This window comes from Peromyscus leucopus, chromosome 1 (genome assembly GCF_004664715.2).
Source record: "Peromyscus leucopus breed LL Stock chromosome 1, UCI_PerLeu_2.1, whole genome shotgun sequence".
Lineage (NCBI taxonomy): Eukaryota > Metazoa > Chordata > Mammalia > Rodentia > Cricetidae > Peromyscus > Peromyscus leucopus.
In genome coordinates, this window is record NC_051063.1 from 53,036,764 (window position 1) to 53,049,759 (window position 12,996).

Here is a 12,996-nt window from a genome sequence, read left to right on the forward strand (position 1 = left end):
GGATGGTGACACATACCTGTAATCCCACCTAATAGAAAGGCTGAGCAGAAGGATTGAAATTGCAAGGTCTGCCTAGGTAACTTATCAAGCTCCTATCTCAAAATAAAAAATTTAAGAAAGGGATGGGAATGTAGCTTAGTGATAGAACACTTGCCTAACGTTCATGAGGAAGTTGGTCCAAAATCTAGCACTATCAATTAATTAATTAATTAATTAGGTCACCCAAAGCATACTCATGATTAGCCTAACAATGTGAGAAATGTCATTTGACTTTCTAGTACCAAGATTTTCCACCTATAACACTGAGGTTAAATCCATCTTAATTATGAATCTAACTACCTGACTGTCCTAAAAGTCTCTGGAAGTTCCAAGTAGTTCAAGATACAACTCCAAACTCAACAATGCAGCAGTGTGTGATGGTGTACACCGTTAAACCCAACACTCTGAAAACAGAGGAAAGCTGGGTCTCTGTAAATTCAGAGGCAGTCCAATCCACATAATGAATTTCACGCCAGCCTGGGATACATGAGATTTTGTTTCAAAAAACAAAAAAAATAAAAAAATAATTTTTTTTCAGACAGAGTCTCAACATGTAGACCAGGCAGACCTTGAACTCACAGAAATGCCTGCCTCTGCCTCCTGGGTGCAGGGATTAAAGCTGTGTGCCACAAAAGAACAAACATTTCTTTAAAATAAGCAAAAGAAATAAAATAATGAAGGTTGCTAAGAAGAACAGTTTTAGCCACTGTGGTGGTGTGTGCCTTTAATCCCAGCACTTAGGAGAATGAGACATGTGAGTTCAAGGCTAGCCTAAGCTACATAGTGAGACACTGTCTCAGAGAAAGAGAGAAAAACAAAAAGCTTTTTGGTTTGGAATCACAATTGAATGTGAACTTAAACACTGCATCCATTCTGCCAAGGCAGCTCCAGGACACTGGCACGATGACTCGGAAGTTCTAAAACCTCACATGCACTGAGTTACTGCAGGAAATCACCAAGAAGACTACAGTGAATGCTTTTGTAAAGCTGATGCTCTGTGAAACTCTGAAACGACGCTGAAAGCTAACTTAGTATTATAACTGCTCCCAAAGGAACTACTGTAGGATTGCCTGTGCTGTCCAAAATAGCACTTAGAAAAGATATTTAATTCTTTCCCCAGGTGAAAATATTGAAAAAGAGAATTTCCTCTTGGAAGACTAGGGATGCAGTTTAGCTGGTAGAGTGCTTGCCTAGCATTCACGAGCTCTAGGTTCAATCCCACCACCACTTACGTGAACCAGGCGTGATGGTGAGTGTCTGTAATCTAAGCACCACAGCAGGTAGTGGCAGGAGGACCAGGAAAAGCAAGCCATCCTTCATAACACAGCCAACTGGAAACCAACCTGGCTTCATAAGACTCTTTCCCAAAAAACACTCTTGGCATAGAGTATATCCTAGGAACATGCAACAACAAACTTGCCACTTCCCATTATTTAAAAACTCCTCAGAGTCTGGTATGGTGGCTAATGCAAGTTAACACTGGTATTCATGAGTGAGTTTGAAGCCAGCCTTATCTATATTATGAGTCTCTGTCTAAAAGAAAAAAGAAAGAAGAGTTCAGAACTATTGCAAAGTAAAAAAAAAAAATTATTAAACTTTCTATTTCTAACACTATGTAAAAAAAAACACTCATGTAAAACACATAGTTATTTTTTGAACAGGTGATATTTAGCATACAAAAAGCTACATCCAGACTAGTGGTACAAGAGAAGACTCTTAGTACTTCCCAATCCTATCTTCCATGCTTCTGCTCATGACTCTTACTATAAACTGATGTTTATTAACATTTTACTCTTATTTCACTGACATGTATCTTTAAATAATATACAATATCATTCTATGTTTTATGTGTAATTAATATTTTATATATTCTTCTGCAATTTGCACTTTGATGTTTTATCTAGGAGTCATCCATGTTGATAAGTACAATTAATATATTTTGTAGATACACACACACACACACACACACACACACACACACACACACACACACACAAAATAAAGCATCTAAAGCTGGGCAGTAGTGGCACATGCCTTTAATCCAGGCACATAGCAGCCAGAGCTATACAGAGAGATCATGTCTCAAAAAAAAGAAAAATGGCCAGTGAGATGGCTCAGATTTTGAGCACTTTCTGTTCTTTCAGAGGACCCAGCTTCAGTTCCCAGCACCCACATAGTGGCTGACAACCATCCATAGGCACGCCCAAGGTACACAAACATACATGCAGACAAAACACTAATATACATAAAATAAAACTTTTTTAAAATTAAATTTTTTTTCTGTTTTATTGTTTTTGAAGACAGGGTTTCTTTGTGTAGTCCTGGTTGTCCTGGAACTCACTCTGTAGACCAGGCTGGCCTTGAAATCAGAGATCTGTGTGATACCAACTCCCAGCTTTTTTTTTTTCAAGATTATATTTATTTGTATTTTACGAGCATTGGTGTTTTGCTTGCAAGTATGTCTGTGTAAAGGTTTCAAATCCCCTGGAACTGGAACAGACAGTATGAACTGTCATATTGGTGCTGAGAACTGAACTCAGGTCCTCTGGAAGAGTCCTCTGCTCTTAAGCACTCAGCCATCTCTCCAGGCCAAACTAAATTTTTAAGTAGCTAAATATCTCATATTTTACAGAGATGGGATCCCCAGAAAATGCAAGTCATGAAAACCTTCAAGCTAGGCATGGTGGCACACGCCTTTAATCCTGGTACTTGAGAGGCAGAGGCAGGCGGATCTCTGTGAGTTCAAGGCCAACCTGGGCTACAGAGTGAGTTCCAGGAAAGGCTCAAAGCTACACAGAGAAACCCTGTCTTGAAAAACCAAAAAGAAAAAAGAAAAAGAAAAAGAAAGAAAGAAAGAAGGAAAGAAAGAAAGAAAACCAGATATCCACACACACAAAAGAATGAAACTAGAACCCTGTCTCTCATCTTCCACAAAAAACCCAACTTCAAACAGATCAAAGCTTCAAAACTCGGAACCTGTTAGAGGAAAAACACTTTAAAATATAGATACAGGCAGGGACTTTCAATGAGAATGCAGTCACTCAGGAAATAAGGCCAATAATTGATGATAAATGAGACCTCGTGAAATTGAGTAAAGATAGGGTCTACAGAATAAAAGAAAAGCTTAACTAGCTATACATCTGCTAGAGGTCTAACATCTAAAATATACAAGAAATAACAACCCAGAGCCAGGGAGATGGCGCAGTCAGAAAAGCAGGAACTTGAGTTCAGATTCACAGAAGGCAAATAAAGAGCATGGCAGAAGGTACCTGTAACCAGAGGGCTGGGGAAGTGGGGACAAGAGGACCCCTGGAGCTTGCTGGCCAAGCCAGTCTAGCCAAATAGGTGAGCAGGTCCAATGAAAGACCCTCATCTCAAAAATGAAGGTGGAGAGAGATGGAAAAGGGCACCTGACATTGACCTCCAGCCTCCAAAGGACACATACACAAACATGTACAACACACATGCTCACACAAAGAAGAGGGGAAAAAAGGTTTCAAACAATCCAATCAATAGATGGGCTAGTAAAATGAACAAACAGTTCTCAAAAGATGAAATACAGCCAGGCGCAGAGGCAAATGGATCTGTGAGTTCGAGGACAGCCTGGTCTACAGAGTGAGTTCCAGGGCAGCCAGGGCTGGAAAAAAATTTTTTTTTTCTTCTTTATACTTCGCTGGTGGAACGTAAACTAGTCCAACCACATGGAAGTCAATATGGAGGTTCTCAAAACACTAAAAATGGGTCATTCATATGACCTGCCTCGTGGGTACTTAACCCCAGGGACTGCTTCAAGACAACATAACACAGAGATACCGGAACATCAATATTTACTGCAGCCCTATTCTCAATGGGTTCATTAAGGAACCAACCTAGGTAACTGACAACAGGGGAAAGAACAAGGAAAGTGTGGTGTGGGAATATACACAATGGGGTTTTCTCCAGTCACCAACAACAGAGTAAAGCATGGTGTGGGAATATACACAATGGGGTTTTCTCCAGTCACCAACAACAGAGTAACATCATCCCCAGGATTTTGTATCCAACTGGAGATCATTACACTAAGTGAATTAAGACAATCTCAGAAAGAAATAAAACCATATATGTGTATATCAAAGTAGTAGTAATACTGTCTGGAGGATGAAGGGGACCAATGGGAGGGAAAGAAGCAAGAAGGACAGTAAATGGAGATGAGGGGGATACACTCAATATACAATACACAAGTAAATTTTTTCTTAATTATTTTTTAAATGATACTATTAAAGCCAGGTATGGTGGCACACATCTGTAATTCCAGCAATCAAGAGACAAAGCAGGAGAGGCAGGATTCTGAGGCCAGTCTAGCCTACATGGTGAAACCCTGTCTCAAAAAATCAAAAGGAAGGGCAAGGAAAAAAAAATGGCTGCTCTTCCAGAGGACCTGGCTTCAATTCCCAGCATTCACGTGGTGGCTCACAAACATCCATGAGAGCTAGCATCCTCTTCTGGCATCTGTGGGCACTGCACACATGTGGTGCACAGACATGCATGTAGGCAAACACATAAAACTAAAATTTTAAAGGAGTCCCAGAGATGGCTCAGTGGGTAAAGCACTTGCTACCAAGCCTGACAAGTCTGGTCCCCAAGACCCACTTAATGAAATGAGAGATCCAACTCCCAAAGTTGTTCTCAGACCTCCACATATGCACCACGGCACGTACACAAAAATACACAAAATAGGTAAATGCAATTTTTTTTTTCATTAGAAAGGGAGGACTAAAGAGATGGATAAGTACTTAAAGACTTGCCAAGCAAGAGTAAGGACCAGAGTTCAAATCCCCTGAATCCATATAAATGCAAGGTGGGCACAGTAGCCCACCTGTTCTAATGCCAGCTTCAGAAGGCAGAAACAGGATCTTTGGAGCAAACTGACTAGCAAGGCTATGGGCAAGCTCTAGATTTGATTGAGAGACCCTGCCTTAGGGAAAAGATGGAAAATTGGATATGATTACAGACATCAACCTTGGGATTCTACATACACACAGTGCACATACACAAACATGCAAAAATGTGCACACACACCATATACACATGAAAATCTAAAAAGAAAAATCAAGAAATATGAGTAGAATAAGCACTTTACAAAGTAGAAAATACAAATAACAAATTAATATAAAAAGATTATTAAGCCAGGCAGTGGTGGTATACACCCTTAATCCCAACACCGGAGAGGCAGAGGCAGGAGTTCAGGGCCAGCTTGGGCCATATACTGAGTTACAAATCAGACTGGGCTGAGTAGCGGTGGCACATACCTTTAATCCAGCACTCAGGAGGCAGAGACAGCAGATCTCTGTGAGTGTGAGGCCAGCCTGGTCTACAGATGAAATCCAGGACAAGTACCAAAACTACACAGAGAAACCCTGTCTCGAAAAACCAAAAAAAAAAAAAAAAAAAAAAACCCCACCCAGATTGGACTAACTAAAGAGTAAGATACTATCTCAAAAACACAATAAATCTGACAATACCTCAGTAAAGACTAAATGGCTAAAATACCTAACTGATACAATCAGTTTGAATAACAATTTGGGATCATCATGACAAGTTAAAGAACTTCATATCCTTTATCTTAGCAATTCCACTTCTAGGTCTAGACCTTAGAGAAATAAAAAAATTCTGGCAAGGGGTAGGTGTGGTGAGACTAGTCAGTAGGGCTGAGCATCACTTATGGTGATGATCTGGGGTTGTTTTTTGTTGATGGGTTGGTTAGTTGGTTGGTGTTTTGTTTGTTTTTAATGAGGACCTTGCTCTTATAGATGGCCTGGAACTCAAGACACTGGTGCCTCAAGTCTCCTGAGTGATAGATTACAGGCATGCCCACACGCTAAGCTCAGTCTTTCTCAAGTCAGGGTTTGCTCCTTCTTTGCCTTTGCAAATGCTACTCCCTTCTTTTCAGAATGTTCTCTCCTCTTGGCCACTTTTGTAAACTCTACCTCATTTCACATTAAAATTCAATAATCCAGGTGGTGGTGGCGCACACCTTTAATCCCAGCACACAGTAGGCAGAGCCAGGCGGATCTCTGTGAGTTCGAGGCCAGCCTGGTCTCCAAAGCAAGTTCCAGGAAAGGAGCAAAGCTACACAGAGAAACCCTGTCTCAAAAACCAAAAAAAAAAAAAAACAAGAAGAGGGAAAGGAAAAAAAAAATTCAATAATCAAGCCAGGTGGGGTGGCTCGCACCTTTAATCCCAACACTTAGGATGTAGAAGCAGGCTGATCTCTGTGAGTTTGATGCTAGGCTGGTCTACAAAGAGCTCCGGGTCAGTCAGGGGCTACACAGTGAAACCCTGTCTCAAAAAACAGAAAACAAAAATCAATAGTCGAATTATGATATGCTTTTGGTTACAAGAAGAGTCTTCAGAGGCAAGACAGACCTGAGTTCCAGTCCTCACTGCTTATACCTAAATGACTATAGCCAAGACCTATTTCTTTTCTTTTCTTTTCATTTTTCATTTCTTTTTTCCCTCTCACCCCCAGTGTTGGAGATTGAACCCAGAGCCACATGCATGCTAGATGAGCACTGTACTACGAATTATGACCCTTTTGACCAAATTTCCTAACCATCCTGAGTCTTCATTTACAGTTTTCCACAGTAGCTATATGTGGTAATCAACAGAAAGATTAAGTGTTCAGGGCTAACCTGGGCTAAACATTGAGACCTTGTCCAAGAGCAAAACAAAACAAAACAAAACAAAACAACCCAGAAACAAAAAGAACTACAGTTTTCCATTGCAAACAGAATGAAGCCATTTTCCCTTGGTTTGTTGTGAGGCACCCCAAGGCACTGGATGCTGTCAGCATCCACTAAGCACTCTGTTTTCATGATGGTGTTTGCTCACGAGTCTTCCTCAACTCACTCATTCTCCCTAACAGAATGAGCACATCTGTCGTCACCCCATAACACTGTGTACACAGCCCTTCTTACACAAACCTCAGCCGAACAGCAGTGACACACATCTGCAATCCCAGCAATGGGAGGTGAAGGAAGGAGGATCCCAAGCTCAAGACTGGTCTGGGCTGCACAGTGAGACCTTCTCTCAAAAACAAAACAAAACAAAAACGGGGGTGAGGGGCTGGAGAGATGGTGCAGGGGTTAAGAGCACCTGTTGCTCTTACAGAGGACCTGGGTTTAGTTCCCAGTACCCACAATGTGGTTCACAATCATTTGTAACTCCAGGTTTAGGGGATCCAACTCCCTTTAACTTCCATCTGCACCAGGCACACACATGGCGCGCGCGCGCGCGCGCGCGCGCACACACACACACACACACACACACACACACACACACACACACGCAAAACACACTATTGAGCTCGGAAGAGAGAGGCACACAAAAAAAACCTTACTGAACAAAAATTAGAGAAAGAGTAGGAGTTATAGAAAGTCGAATGAGGAAAAAGCAGGTACTCTGCTCTGACCAGGCACTGCTGGAAAATCCTCTCAAACCGGCTAATCAGGTGCCCAGTGTACCTTAGCTCTTCATGCCATCTCCTCTTCCTGTGGAGATTCTGAGACTATCTGAGACAGGAAGCCACTGACCTGTCCAAAACCGCCCATCTGAGAGACAAAAATGAAAGAGCGTTCCTCTCTAGCCCTCATCTTTAACCACTCGGAACACACAGGTATCAGGGTGACCAGAACAAAGAGAAACAACCTGAGTGACAGGGGAGTGGGAGCAGCAGTGACAGTCCCATACAGCCCATCTACCCTCTAAGAACCATCCTGTACTAAAAAAATAGGAAGGCTAGACATACTGTACTTGAGTCTCCAAACAGTGGCCACCTGCTGAATAAGCAGCTGCCTTCTTCAAGTTAGGGGCCTGCATGTTACAGGCTCTGCTGCTTCCTATCCATCTTCCACCTGACTCACTTCAGTCAGTAGCATTATCTGCCTGACATGCATTCAAATTTATAACCCTGCTTATAAGATTTGTCCTCAACCAGGCAGTGGTAGTGCACACCTTTAATCCAGTACTCGGGAGGCAGAGGCAGGCAGATCTCTGAGTTTCAGGCCAGCCTGGTCTACAGAGCAAGATCCAGGACAACCAAGGCTACACAGAGAAACCCTGTCTTGAAAAACAAAAACAAAACAACCACCAAAAGATCTGTCCTCATAATTCCATAATTATTTATACGATTGCTTCTGTGACCACAGTCACTAACTGGAATAAATTATCACTTCCAGGATCATTTCCACTGCTATTGGAATTCCAAAGGAGCATACCACGCTACTGTATTTTCCTTTAATTAAACAAATGCAGTTGAAACATAAAAAAGAACAACAATTTGTTACATTTATTTCACAGCTCTTCCAGCATAAAGGTAAAATGGATCTCTCCTTCTTCCTTCAACTCAACACCACCATGAACCCGGCATCCAATCATTCTAATCAATAACAATCAACATGAATAGAGTGTGATCAATCAACGGTTTTCCAGTGATGCTGTTTATAAATAGTATCTCCTCTCAAGCAGGAGCTGTGTCTTCTTCCTCTCTAGCTGCCCAATGAAGCCAGAATAAACGCTCTATCGATGGGTGCTATTATTATAAAGCAGCAGCCATCCTGACTTGTAGAACCTAGGAGACTGAGAGAGTACGGTAAGCTGGAACTAGAACTGACACCAGCTATTGAAATGTGCCAATGAGCATCACTGTTAAGACTGGAACACATTAGCCCGGAGGTAGTGGTAGTGGTGGTGGCACAACCTTTAATCCCAGCACTCAGGAGGCAGAGGCAGGCAGATCTCTGTGAGTTTCAGGCCAGCCTGGTCTACAGAGCAAGTCCAGGACAGCCAAGGCTACACAGAGAAACTCTGTCTTGAAAAACAAAAACAAAACAAAAAAAAAGACTGTAACATACTTACTATATAGTCTGCCTACAGCCACTATGTAAAAAAAGTTTGAAGTGTGAGAAAACCTTAAAGAAAATTTATGTTAGTGAAATTATCCTTACGTAGAAAATTATGTTCTGCCCTCTCCCCCCAGCACTGAAGATCAAATCCAGGCCTCTTTCTCACAGGCTAGGTAAATGCTTTATCACTGAGATACACCCTTTTTTGGAAGAGTCTGCATCTCATAAAAAGCAGTGTCCTATACCATACCCATCCCATTTGCTTTAAATCTATACATATAAATTATAAACACTATTCCTTCCCTTCCTAACATACATGTATACACACTCTAACACACCCATTTTCAGGAGGGCAAAGAGAAGGAAGTAAGAGAAACTTGGTTCAAGGACTGTATCCTCCTAGATAATTTGCCATCCAGTACCCGGAGACAGTGTTCCTTCCACCTTGTTTCTACTTAGCATGCACAAGCACTGCTGACTGCCAGAGCCAGGCCAAGCCACAAAGCCTAACCACACACTAAACTAATCCCAGGGATGCATGATACTTTGTGGGGCCCCGATATCTGCTGAAAGGAACTAGGCAGATTCTACTTTTAACTTTGCTACTTTTTTTTTCTTTGAGACAGGATCTCACTGTGTAGGCCAGGCTGGTCTTAAACTCAAATGTTCTTTCTTAACCCGAAAGTAATGAAATTATACATGTCTGTCACTACACCTAGCATATGTCACTACTTTTCAGAAGTATATAGCCAGACCGGGTGGTGCAGGCCTGTAAACCCAGCTACTGGGGGAAGATCACAAGCTCAAGGGCTACAGAACAAGTTTCCAGGCAGCCAGGACAACTTAGAGAGACCATGTCTCAAAATAAACAACTAAAGCTAGCTAAGGATATGACTCAGTGATAGACTGCTTGGCTACCATATGTAAGACCCAAGGGTCCCATTATTGTAAGACCATGTGTAAATTGAGCAATCCCAAAGCAGATTTTTCATTTGTATTCTCCACAAGGCAAATACAAGTACCACTAGTGCCTGGTACTCTTGAAATAAAGGTGTGTGAGTTTCTGCACTAAAAAAACACTACACTGTCTCTCATCTCTAAATTACTCTATCTTTGATGGACTTCCACCGATTTATAACACAGCAATGTCAAAGGTCATTACCAGGCCATAAACTACACTCTTTGGGGTTGTGCCCCATCATTCACTCTGCTTCCTTGACTCTTCCACCAGGAGTAGAACATCTCTCATGACTTGTCTGTTTGAGACAGTGTCTCCTTTAGCCCAGGCTGGCCTCTAACTCAAGAAGTAGCAGAGGATGACCTTTGCATGTCTGACCCTCTTGTTTCTACCTCCTAAGTACTGGAATCATAGGTGCGTTTATGACGTGCTGAGGACTGAACTCAAGACTTGGTGCATGCAAGGCAAGCACTCAACCAGCTGAGATACATCTCCAGCCCTTTTCATGTTTTCTAATCTACTAAAAATAAATGGCCCACCAGGACCAAATTTATCAGTATTCAAATCTCTCCATCTTAGCACTCAATCGAATGTATCACAATAGAGTGGCTTCCTTGTGATTAAACCGCATATCCTTAGGGTAGGTGGGAAAAAGTCACAGTGGGTAAATGCCTACCCAAAACACACACCAAAAGTGTTTACAGCAGGGTGGTAGTGGCACACACTTTTAATCCCAGCAACAGGGAGGCAGAGGCAGGTGGATCTTTGTGAGTTCCAGGACAAGCAGGGATCCTGTCTCCAAAAAAAAAAGTGTTTACATCAGACCCACGGTGACAGCTGAGCTGTCCCGTGTAAGGAAAACCTTACAGGCAGTTCCTCGGGCTGCTGGCCTCAACTCTTCTACTACCTAATCCAGACGGCACTGGTTCATCTTTCAGAATTAACGAGGCGCCTCGGCTGTATTAGGTCGAAATCACCCAGAAGTGACAGTGGACAGAATCTGGAAAGATTCATTAAAAGCCTGAAACCCCATCCTTAGCTCTGCTTTCCGTTTTTAAGGACTCCATTCTCTACAGAGTGCAGAAAGCTTGAAAAAGAGGAGTTGGAGGCTGGATTAAGCCTAGGAAACTAGACGTGAGCCTGGCGTCCGCCGAGTCACAAGTGGAGCTGAGAACACCCCGTCGGGGGCAAGGGCCTGACCTCTGGTCCCCGCACACCTCCCGACTCTCTCTCACATCAACCCTTTGGCGTTACCTCTTCCCCAAGCCCTTCAGCCAGGCCGCTGCGCCCAACTGAAGGACCCTTCCTCCTTATCCCTTATGGCAACGTCAGGCAGCCTGGGCGACGCTGGAACTCTAAGAAGAGACTTCGCTGACCTGTCAGCGGATCCAAAATGGCGGGGCCTAGTCCCAGTCCCGGCCGCCGCAGCTCATGTCCAGCCCGGCCCCGGAGGCGTCTCCAGCCGCTGTCCCGGCGCTGGCGGCGAGTGACGGGAGGGAAGGAGCCTGTTTTCTGGAAGTCGATCCTAACTTCACGGGGAGACCTCACTCAGGCCAGGATAACTGGGCCGGGACGGTCGGTGGAGCCGGCTCCCTTCCCTGTCAGCTCACTGACGTGGTAACTAGCCTCAGTCTAGCCCGCTGCCTGGTAACTGAGCGAGTCCGGCCGCGCTCAGCCAATCAGAGTGTGGCACCCTGAAAAGTGGCATCCCAGCTATCCAATCCAAGAGAGGAAATCAGCTCCGGGAGGCGTGTCGTGCCCCAAAGAGACCAGACCAGATTACAAGAGAACGAAGAGTAGGTAGGGGGGACAGCCAACGGATACGAGGATTCTCTGACTGACAGTTACAGCAGCCAATAAAGAACGAGCAACTGTGTTGGGCGGTTAGAGAGGTGGGGTTAGACAGTGTTCGGTTGCAGCGCGCTGTTTAGCAGTGGCTGCTGGGCAGCCGGGGGAAGGAAGGCTGTGATTTGCTGGAAAGGGGGCGGGGTCGGTTTTGAGAGCTTGAGCGGGCGACCCTACTCCCCCAACCACATCCTATCAAAGTTACCTGGGCATCGCTACTTTAGAGCTCACTCCCTTTCCAGGCAGATCCTGGGCCCCTCTTTCCTAAATCTAACCCGTGCAATCTTTCCCATACCGTCCTGTCTCTGTGCCCCAGTTTGGCTGCTCATAGGCGTGTGTACCTGTCTCATTCCAACTCTGACTGCGTTTTCTACTCCATTCCTACCGTCCAGAAATAGAGAGGACGGTAGCAGAAATCTTGGATCTCTAACTGAAGTATCCTCATTTTCCAGGACTGGAAAAAGTTCTGAGGAAAGCTGGCTCCGTGCATAGCAGAGAACAGATCCAAGTGTGCTAATGCACCTGCCCACCCAGTTCAGGAGGGGTGGGGGAATATTTAATACTTCTTAAAAAAACAAACCCGGGTGGTGGTGGCACTCGGGAAGCAGAGGCAAAGGCAAACTGATCTCTTGAGTTTGAGGCCAGCCTGATCTGCGGACAGTCAGAACTGTTACACAGAGAAACACTGTCTCGAACAAACAAACAAAGAATTTATTTATTTTATGTGTATGGGTGTTCTGCCTACATGTTTGGATCTCGTGAAACTAGTTGTGAATCGCCATGTGAGTGCTGGGAATTGAACCCTGGTCTTCTGAAAGAGCAGACAACGCTCTTAACCACGGAACCATCACTACAGTCCCCCTCAATAGTTCTTATTCCTTACTCCATAGGCCTATGACTCTCAGTCCCACCCTTCCTTAGACAAATCTTAACAAATGATTGGGTGGATGGTGCATGAGGATCAAGTTTGAAGACATAATCTCACACCATTAGTCCACATCATTGAAAGGAAAATGAAAATTTCACCTTAGCAATGCCGACAGGTGAGACTAGAGAGCTAGCTTAGCAGTTGTGTGCTTACTGCTCTCCCAGAAGACCTGAGTTCAGTTCCCAGCATCTACACATCTTACTACCTACTGTAACTCCAGCTGTGGTTCAAGAGGGACCCAACACTTTGGGCACATACTCACACACATAACTTTGTTTTTGTTTTTGAGACATGATTTCTCTGTAGCCCTGGCTTGAATTCATTCTGTAGACCAGGCTGGCTTC